Source organism: Rutidosis leptorrhynchoides, chromosome 5, assembly GCF_046630445.1.
Source record: "Rutidosis leptorrhynchoides isolate AG116_Rl617_1_P2 chromosome 5, CSIRO_AGI_Rlap_v1, whole genome shotgun sequence".
Taxonomy (NCBI): domain Eukaryota; kingdom Viridiplantae; phylum Streptophyta; class Magnoliopsida; order Asterales; family Asteraceae; genus Rutidosis; species Rutidosis leptorrhynchoides.
This window is the reverse complement of record NC_092337.1, coordinates 150,921,968-150,933,635: the sequence shown is the minus strand read 5'-3', so window position 1 is coordinate 150,933,635 and position 11,668 is coordinate 150,921,968. Positions and strand designations below refer to the sequence as shown.

The window sequence follows — 11,668 nt, the reverse complement described above, 5'->3', positions numbered from 1 at the left end:
ATAGTTTTAATATTAATAATACTTTTAATAATAATAAAATGATAAAAATAATAAGAACGATAATTTTATCTAATTCAATATCTTACAATATTTTAATTTCATCATGATACTCATACTCATTATTTCCCAATCAATTTGTAAAATATCTTTTAGTCGTCTTTTATATCACATTCATAATAATGATAATAATATTAGTCATAATAGTTAGATGATACTAATATTAATTTTTAATGATAATAATACTAATAATAATAATTATTATAATAACATTAATGATAATACTAATAACTATTTTAATGATAATAATAATAAAAATAATAATCACAATGATAATATTAATATTAATAATGATAATAATAATAATAATAATAATAATAATAATAATAATAATAATAATAATAACAATAAAAATTCTTTTAATAATTATACTTATATTAAAAATGATAATATTATTAATCATAATAATAATAATAATAATAATAATAATAATAATAATAATAATAATAATAATAATAATAATAATAATAATAATAATAATAATAATTAATAGATAAAAATAGTAACGACGATAATAACGACGATAGTAATAATAATCATTTTAACAATAATACTAAAATTCAGTTGACTATAATTTCTAATCTGTTCATCGAAATCATTCGAGTTTTAAATGAAAAGTTCTTAATTTTTCGCTAGCTTTCCAACGACATGCATATCATATACCCTATCTCAACCGCATATGTAACTAATTCAAGATTCAACATAACCTATCTAATGGCAATATCAAAAGTATAAGCATGCATAATCCTATATACTCCAGCACTAGTCAGGGATACACTATTAATATGTAAAATTTAAATTATAAGCGCTTACGTATCAATATTGAGATTCAATATTGCAGGAAAGGTACGTAGACGCAACAGAGATGATAAATACTAAATTGACCTCACGAGCATACCCATGAACCATACCCATCACCTCCATAACTATAACCAATAATTTCCTTTGCACTATCCTACTCGAAAAACTCATTTTGAAATCACGCGGGCAGAACTTCGTCGTAGTATTTTATGTATAATAAATAATAATAATAATACTAATAATAACATGATTGATAATAATATTACTCTTAATAATAATAATAATAATAATAATAATAATAATAATAATAATAATAATAATAATAATAATAATAATAATAATAATAATAATAATAATAAGTATATAGATATAGAGAGAGTACGAGAGAAAAACAGATGATGGAATGAAAATGGAACCAGTCGAATGAATTTTATGGACTTGGCCTCTCTTCCTTAGCCATGCGATCGCATGGTGGATGTGTGGAGAGCCCATGCGATCGCATGGAGCTCAAATCCAGCTGGTATCCATCGTTCAATCTTGCCGACACTTTTATATTATTATATATATATTATATTTAATTTATATAATTACTTATATATTATATTATATTATATTTACATTCATGGTATATACGGGCCACCAAACGGGCTGCCATACGGCCTGCCAGCCGTATTTTGGCAAATTCCTAGTCTATTTAAAGGGCATTCTCCATCCATTCCAACACACACTCAACTTGCAATTCAATTTATATTTTCAATCTTTTAGTTAGTTTTAGTAGTAGTTAGCTTAGCTTTTGTTTTCTGGAGGATATCCCGGCGAGTCCCTGCGATCTCGGGCAGATTTGTTCGGCCTTTCCATGTTTTTATCCGAAACGCTTGTCTTTTGTATTAAACATGTATGCTTACCTTTTATGTTTAATAATGCGTTCCGATATTGCCATGATAGCTTAATTTATCTGAATGTTGCAATGATAGAAGTTTGGGTTAGCGTAATTATGTTAATTTAGTACGATTACTGTTATAATACTGAATTAGGAAGTCTGATAGATTTGTATGCTAGCATCTTAAGGATTGACCAACTTAGGTTGTGATCAGGACTTGTCCACCTATATAAAATTAGCTACTTCATAGGATTAAGACCCCTGGTTATACTATATCTGAAGATTCTATGAACTCGGTATGGCCGGAGTTCTCGAGAGGCATCTAATGCACTTTTAGGACACGGAACCTAGGAATTGAGACATGAATGACCTAGTATGCCTATTGACTATTTCGAAGAGACCTCTTAGGAGCTGTTAAGATCTAGTTAGTGCCTTTACTGTATGACCCAAGCCTATTGCATGTTCTTGTCTGATTGTTGCCCTAGGTCTTAGTCATATCAACTGTTTAGGTATTCATTAGGTTTCTATCTGCTTTTCTATCAGTATATTAATTGTAATGATGTATAATGTTTGATTTGTTGTGATCTCATTAGTATGATGGAATGGTTGTTAGTTTTCATTTAAGATTTTGCCAACTTAAACCAACGGACTCCTTCCGTTTGTGATCAGTGTTCAATTAACACGGCATGTTGTTATTCAGTTACCTAAAATGATAACGAGGTTTAGGGTTAGAGCTTAACTCACTAATAAACCTTGTGCTCTATTGAGGATAACCTCCGAGGTATTGTTACACTTCAGTTATACGACCAAGTGACATAGAGAACTCCGAGAGTTCAGAGTTAAGTAGGTCTGTGTAATTGGCTCATCCAACCAGATCTACATCATTCCAAGCATAGTCTTAACATAAGCATGATTACCTTTCCCTAACCCAACTCTGATATCTTGGTCAACATTTCCCTGATCTGCATACTCCGGATATCCTTCCACTTTATTTACTTTTCTGCATTTAGGAACTTTAGATAAAATCAACTACTATCTTTTATCTAGGTAATTTAACTAAAAGACAGTTATCCACTTGATCTTCAATTCGTTAATCAGCATAAAATTCGACACTAGGTTAACTTACACCTTCTACACTTTAGAAAGTAAAAGTAAATTTAGGCCCCGCAAAATATAAATTAAACGAAAATCTCTGCATGCTATACCGAATCTGACGCCCTGCGACCTAACGACACCGCACGAATAAAACCGTTCATTTTAGCTATATCAGAAAAAAGACTTCTTCTTTGGCGCCGCTGCCGGGGACATCGAATATTTTGATCGAGAAAGATTTTAAACAGACAAAGTATTGTTTGGTGGTGTCTAAGAAAGACAATTATACACGGACTTGGTTATTGGATTTTCCGAACAGTCTCCAATTATATTGGAACCAAAAGGATCCTGCCTCTCCGCAGTCGGCATGGCCACCTCGATACGAGTAATCTGTGAGAAGTCCTATCATTTAAGATATCCGATCTGGTTAGAGACCGAATTTCAAGAATAATTGTTTTTATTAAATTATCGATCCTTTTAGTAAATTAATATTTTCTAAAAGTTACTTTTAAGTTTTTTTTAACAAAAAATCTATAAATGAACCAACAAGACACCCTTGCTTCTATGCATAAGTTATGCTTAGAGGAAAGAGGAGGACCAATCACCTTAGGAACCGAAGAAATTCCTGAAATTAGTTCACACATGATTAAACTAGTCAGTATGATCTGCAAATTTCAAGGATTACCGACTGACGATCCGAACTTTCATATAAACAAATTTATCAGTCTGGTCGACTCTTTTAAGAAAGAATCAAACGTGAAAAACATTTTAAAACTTCATCTTTTTAAATATTCACTTTCTGCACACGCTTCAGCATGGTTTGACGCACTTAACCCGAATTTAATCCATACATGGGAGGAATTAGCCACTAAATTTCTAAACAAATTCTATCCACCCTCCCTGCAAACCTGTTTAAGGAATGACATCACTAACTTTTCTCAAAAATAAAATGAGTCATTGTGTCTAGCATGGAATAGAGTAAAGATGATGCTTAAAAGATGTCCGAATCATTCGTTAAGTCGGGCAGACATAATATGTACGCTTTACAATGGTTTGACCAAGGATGATAAGTCTCTCCTAGACATGGCCTCGCAAGGCAATTTCATGTCTCGAACAGCAGATGAAGCATGAGATCTCTTGGACACAATAGCTGCACAACAGGAAGATTGGAACAATAAAGCTGCCGAGAAGGATGACGTCTTCGCTCATACGGTAAAAATGCTGGAGACCAGCTTACAAGATCTCACCCTCACTCTTCAAAGTTTACCAATTCCTAAAAACTCCGATGCTACTAGAACCAATCTAAGGTATCCTTACCATAGATGGGCACACAAACAGCAAAATAGCTCGGATCATAATATAATTTTCCCATTGCACAAACCTACTCTCCACTCTAAGGAAATTTTAGTTGAATTTATGAAAAAGCAATATATGATAAACCTTCAAGTCATAGAATGCCAGAACAAATTTGATAATTTGATAAAGACTTTTGAAGAATTAATCACTAATTTTCAGCTTACACTTAAACGATTAACCGCTAAAATTGATATAGAGTGTAGTGAGTTTGATACCCTAGTAATTACTAGAGGAGGGAAGAAAACAACTGTTAATATACCCATACAAGATTTTTCCGATAAGGAACCTATGCCAATTGACCCAGTTGTCAATCCACCAGAACCTATCTCTCCTAAGGCCCCGGAAATTATTCCACGCGCCCGCATACCTTTCCCAGGAAGGCTTAGGAAGGAAAAACAAGAAGCACAATTTTCTAAGTATTGGGATATTATTAAGAATTTTCATTTGAATGTACGTCTAGTTGATGCTTTAGTAGAGATGCCAAACTGCGCTAAATTTTTCAAAGAACTACTTTCAAACAAAGAGAGATTAAGAGAGATAGTTAGCTTGCCCTTAAGTGAAGAATGCTCGTTAGTGTTACAGCATGGAATTTCCCCTAAGTTAGGAGATACAGGAAGATTTACGGTACCTTGCTACCTGCAAGATGTCCAAATTAGCAATGCGTTAGCATACTTAGGAGCCAGTGTAAACCTAATGCCCTATTCATTATTCAAGAAGCTAGGATTAAATGACTTAAGGCCAACCAGAATGACTATCCAACTCGCGGACAGATCTGTTAAGATTCCTCGGGGAATAGCTAAAGATGTCCTAGTTAGAGTGGATAAGTTCGCGTTTCCCGTTGACTTAGTCATTATGGATATTGAGGAAGACACGAAGGTCCCACTCATTCTTGGCAGACCATTCCTGAATACTGCCAAGGCCATAATTGACGTTCACGAGAAATCTCTGAAATTAAGGGTTGGAGGAGAAGAAATCACATCCAATGTTGATCGCCTCATGAACCATCCTAAGGAAGAAGATGTAAATCTCTCTGATTCTTTTCAAGAACTCGTCAACGAATACTGGAAGAGACTATGGCTATATGCAGTCAAGATCAAATTTCTAAGGATCTGTTCTTTACACCTCCTGAAAGAAATCGCGACAAATATTCCGCCATAGACCTTAGTCAACACATATCTCCCCTCTTTGAAAGTAACTTTCTTGGCAATAATATTCAAATAGCACCACTAGGACAAGGCATTCCTTTACCTATATTAAAGAGAAGACTGAATGAAGAAACAGACTTCATTCCGGTATATCAGGAACCCCAGTCAAGGGAAGACTGTGAGGAGTTTCCCGAACCTACCTTCGAAACTAAGGAAGACGTTTCTGAAGAGGAAGCATTAAGAAGGACAATTTCTAGAAATGAAGAACAGATAGCATCAGTGACCGCTACTGAATAATCAGAATTCCAGGAGAGGTACGACTCGTTAGACCGAAAGGAAATAGCTAGGATGAAGCCATCTATCGAGGAGCCTCCGGAATTGGAATTGAAGAAGTTACCCGATAATCTGGAGTATGCATTCTTAGAAGGAGAATCGCAACTCCCTGTGATCATATCAAAAGATCTCACGCCACAAGAGAAGGCAAAATTGATTCAGGTTTTGAAATCACATAAGAAGGCAATTGCGTGGAAGATCTCCGACTTTAAAGGGATCAGCCCCAACTATTGCACCCACAAGATCTTCATGGAAGATGATTTCAAACCATCAGTTCAGAGGCAAAGAAGGGTCAACCCTATGATTCAAGAAGTCGTCAAGAAAGAAGTAATCAAACTTCTGGACTCCGATCTTATCTATCCCATCTATGATTTGCCATGGGTTAGTCCTGTTCAAGTGGTACCCAAAAAGGGAGGGACAACCGTAATTCAAAATGAGAATAATGAGCTTATTCTAACACGGGAAGTCACCGGTTGGAGGGTTTGCATAGACTATCGTAAACTAAAGGATGCAACCCGGAAAGATCATTTTCCATTACCTTTTATCGATCAATTGTTGGAACGTCTATCAAGAAATGAATTCTATTGTTTCCTTGACGGTTTTTTCGGCTACTTTCAAATTTCCCTCGATCCAAAGGACCAAGAGAAAACAACCTTCACCTATCCTTATGGAACATTTGCCTATCGACGCATGCCCTTTGGGTTATGCAATGCATCGGCTACATTTCAGCGATGCTTGGTGGCAATATTCCACGACATGATTGAACGTTGCATGGAAGTCTTCATGGATGACTTCTCAGTCTTTGGTAGTTGATAATGCTAAAAAGGGACATATATTTCATAGCAATATCCTTCCAATATGTAAAGCTTTTAGTTGCAATTGTTCTATTTTTATGTAATATTTGTTTAAATAAATAAGTGCGAAGACAAAAGAAGAAAATGACGATTTGAAGACGCAAATGACCAAAAAGCTAAAAAGTACAAAGTACAATCCAAGTGGTTCAATTTATTGATGAGAAACGCCTAAAAATGACAAGAGTACAAGTCGCGAAACGCAAAGTACAAGATATCTAAGCATACGAAAAGGCGTTCGAAAATCCAGAACCGAGACATAAACCAAGCATCAACGTACAACTCAACGGAGCTAAAATTACAAGTCAACTATGCACAAGAATATAATATAATATATATATAATTATATAAAATTATATATTATTATATTGTATATTATAATATTCAGCAGCCCACGTTTAACTCAATTTGGTGAGCTGAAATTCGAAGCTCTGCACTCGCAGAGCTGTAAGGCACAAAAGTACCGCACTCACGGAGCTGTACAGTTCAAAGTGGGCTTATAAAAGCGCACGCATTCTGCTCGAATTCTAAACACCTTTTTCTTTTCCTTTCTCATATCATATACGATATATATATATATATTTATATTTTATAATTATAATTTTAATTTAAGTTTAAAAATAATAAGGTTATGTTGGTGAATGTATTAAGTTTGTAAGTCGAATTTCTGTCCGTGTAACACTACGCGATTAATACTCATTGTAAGTTATGTTCAACCTTTTTAAATTGACGTCTCGTAGCTAAGTTATTATTATGCTTATTTAAATCGAAGTAATCGTGATGTTGGGCTAAATATTAAAGACGGGGTTATTGGGCTTTGTACCATAATTGGGGTTTGGACAAAAGATCGACACTTGTGGAAATTAGACTATGGGCTATTAATGAGCTTTATATTAACTAAACGATACCTCTTTAATTTAATATAAAGGTTATAATTTGACGTATCTATATATAACCACATACGCTTAATCGGGTACGGTGGGTGGGATATTTATAAATACGAATTATTGTTCATTTGACCGGACACGGGGATGGATTAATAGTCACTGGACTCATTAAAACAAGGGTGGATTACATTCAAGGGTAATTGGTGTAATTGTTAACAAAGTATTAAAACCTTGGATTACACGCAGTCGATAACCTGGTGTATTCATTAAACAAAGTATTAAGACCTTGTTATAGTTTAAATCCCCAATTAGTTGGAATATTTGACTTCGGGTATAAGGTTAATTTGACGAAGACTCTTGCACTTTATAATTATGACTGATGGACTATTATGGACAAAACCAGATGGACATATCGAATAATCCAGGACAAAGGACAATTAACCCATGGTAATAAACTAAAATCAACACGTCGAACATCATGATTACAGAAGTTTAAATAAGCATAATTCCTTTATTTTATATCTCATCGTACTTTTAATTATCGCAATTTTATTTATCGTCATTTTATTTATCGCACTTTTATTTATCGCACTTTTATTTATCGTCATTTACTTTACGCTTTAAATTAAGTTGTATTTATATTTAATATTTTACATTAGGTTTTAATTGTGACTTAAGACATAAAATCGACAAACCGGTCATTAAACGGTAAAAACCTCCCTTTTATAATAATAATAATATTACTTATATATATTGATACAAATATAGTTTAAAATAAATATAGCGTTAAACTCAGCTAGCTACCGGCGGAACGAACCGGACTTACTAAAAACTACACTACTTTACGATTAGATACACAGCCTATAGTGTTGTAGCAAGGTTTAGGTATATCCACTCTATAAATAAATAAATAACTTGTGTAAAATTGTATCGTATTTAATAGTATTTCAAAATATAACTATTTCGTATACACCTCTCATAACATCAAGTATTTTTGGCGCCGCTGCCGGGGAACACTCAAACGCCGAAGCGAAACGCTATAAAAAATTAGTTTTTAAGTTATTTTTGTAAAAATATATTTATATAAGTTATTAGTTTAAAAAAAACAAAAACATAAAAAAATATATATCGATATTTTTAAGTGTTTAAAATTAAAAAGTTTTTATTTTTAGTTACAAAAACTAATAAGTAATTGTTAAAATATAATTTTTATTTAAGTTATATTTTGTAAAATTTAAAATCAGAAAATTAAATCAAAGTAAAAAAAAAAAACGCTGAACCTGCGTAATTTGAGCCTGCAGCTCATTTGAACCTGCATCCTCGCACTCGCGGAACTTTTGGGCAGCTAGGATCCGCACTCGCGGAGCAGTATGACAGACTGAAACCTGGTACGCATTAATTACGCAGTTAGGGTTATAATTATTTATAATTAATAATAATTAGGGTTTTAGTTTAATATTAATTAGTTTTAGTTTATTTAATTTTGTATTTTTAAGTTTTAATTAGTTTTATTAATATATAAATTAATACTTTTATAAAATTATAATATAAAAATAATATATTTATAAAAATTGTATTTTTATAACTTCAAGTTTTATTTTTATATTTTGTATCTTTTTATTTCGTTTAATCGTAATTTATATATTCATCGTTCGTAATTAGTTTTAAACTTAGTTTTTGCGGTAGTATTTCTAGATTTTTAGGCTTTGCCGTAAAACCCCTTAAGTGCTTTTTCTTTAGAATTAAGATTTAGGCGCTTTAGAATTTTGCGACGCAGTTTATATATTTTAATGCTTTTTAAGTTATTGCCATTTTGGATATATAATGCCTTTTAAGCTTTAATACTTTTAGACGCAAGTTTTAATTTGTAGTTTTAGACTTTTAAGTTTCGAAACTTTACGTTCTTATTATTATTTTTCAACCTTTTATTTTTTCGACGTTTTTCGACGCACTCTTTTTTTTTTTTCATTTCGACGCTCTAGTTTTTAAGACATAGAATTTTCTATATTTTCTTTAAATCTCGACGAAAAATTATTTTAAGCGGTTAAATTGATAGACATCTAAATTTTCTGCTTCGTAGTAATAGTTGGATTTGTTAGTGGCTGAGTTGTGGATTTTCCGACTTAAAGGATCCTGGCTCCCTGCTGCATCTTTTGGCTATTCGAAACGTGGGTAAAAGCAGAAAAGTCTATTAATTCGATAACTTATATAATTTTTATCTTTATAACTAATAGGATATTCAGTGAATGCACCGAGCAAAACGTTCACCACCTTTCATACGTTCACCACCTGTAACTCGATCAAGACATCTAGCCAATATTATCGCCGTTGATTTTTCTTTAGAATCATCATCTAGTCGAACAAGTACTCCTACTCGAATTTTCGATAATCCATCTTTTGAACCCGACCTCACAATTGAGAACCCGGAGGATATTCAAGGACAATTCAGAGATCCTGAACCACTAATCATTCCTCCTGAACCACAAATTACTCATCCAGAGATTGTCGAGGAAGAAACCATTAAATCTGAATCCTCTAGTGATTCAGATTCAACAAATTCAATCATGGAAAATCCGGAACCTCTAAGTATGGAAGATCGAATGAGAGCCACACGCACGGGCCAAGGACACGCCATTATTAAGCCAGACATTAATGCGCCAGATTATGAAATCAAAGGACAAATCCTACACATGGTAACTAATCAATGCCAATATAGTGGTACGCCAAAAGAAGATCCAAACGAACATCTTCGAACCTTTAATAGGATCTGTACTCTATTCAAAATCAGAGAAGTTGAGGATGAACAAATCTATCTCATGTTGTTTCCCTGGACTTTAAAGGGAGAAGCCAAAGATTGGTTAGAATCGTTACCCGAAGGAGCGATTGACACATGGGATGTCTTAGTTGAAAATTTTCTTAAAAGATTCTTTCCGGCATCTAAAGCCGTGAGACTTCAAGGAGAAATTGTTACATTCGCTCAAAAGCCAAATGAAACATTATATGAGGCATGGACAAGATTCGAGAAGTTGTTGAGAGGATGTCCTCAGCACGGTTTAGACACTTATCAAATAGTACAAATATTCTTCCAAGTTATCGACATTGCTACACGAAAAGACATCGACACAGCAGCTGGTGGTTCCATTATGAAGAATACTGCAACTGAAGCTCACAAGATTATTGATAACACAGCCTCCCACTCACATGAGTGGCATCAGGAAAAAGATATCTTTCGTTCATCTAAAGCGGCTAGAGCCGATTCTAGCCATGACTTTGATTCCGTTTCCTCAAAAATAGATGCTTTCGAGAGACAAATGGAAAAGATGAATAAAGATATTCACGCAATACGAATCAGTTGTGAGCAATGCGGTGGATCACACTTAACGAAAGATTGTCACATTGAGCAAACGATGGAACAACGTGAGAATGTTTCCTACATGAACCAAAGGCCGGGAAATAATTATCAAAATAATTATCAACCGCCAAGGCCAAACTTCAATCAAAATCAAAACATTCTTTACAATCCAAATGGACCTAACAATAACTCGTACAACCAACAAGGTCCGAATAACCAACCAACTCAAAACAACACTTTCAATCAACAAAGACCTAGCTTGTATAAACCACCACAACAAATCGATGAGAAAAAGCAAAATCTGGAAGAAATGATGGCATATCTGATGGAATCTCAAACACAATTTATTACATCTCAAACCCAAACAAATGAGAGGTTTAATCAGTCATTAAGAACTCAACAAGCTTCCATTTTGAATCTAGAAAAACACGTAGGTACTCTTGCTAGCTTGATGAGTAAGAGGGAACAAGGAAAGCTACCGAGTGATATTGAAGTAAATCCTCAGAATGAGAATGTTAATATGGTATCAACGAATTCCGAAAAACCATCATTAGAAGATGGGAAGGTTTTCGATGTGAGTAACAATGAAGAAGTTACAACACCACCACCATCACCCGAGTATGTAAAGCCAGTGGTGGCACCATACATACCACCCATCCCGTTTCTAAGAAAAGGAGTTGAGTATGAGCAAGTGATAGGTAATAAAGTTTGTGATACCTCTGGAAAGAAGAAGAAGAATAAAAAAATACAAGAAACAAAAACCGTAAAAATAAACCCGGTGAAGACAGTTCCACCAAAACTTCCACCAAGGTTGGGTGATCCGGGTGAATTTATTGTTCCTTGTCTACTTAGTGATTGTGTCATGTATGATGCACTAGTAGATTTAGGTGCGAGTGTGAGTGTTATGCCTCTTT

The 11,668-nt window shown here is 33.8% G+C and overlaps 1 non-coding gene across 1 annotated transcript; it reads right to left on the bottom strand.

The window, feature by feature from the left end:
• Positions 1–10,350: 10,350 nt before the first annotated feature.
• On the bottom strand, positions 10,351–10,457 carry LOC139851039 (small nucleolar RNA R71). The gene has a single exon (XR_011760403.1). It is a non-coding gene; the product is annotated as a small nucleolar RNA R71 (small nucleolar RNA).
• Positions 10,458–11,668: the final 1,211 nt, after the last annotated feature.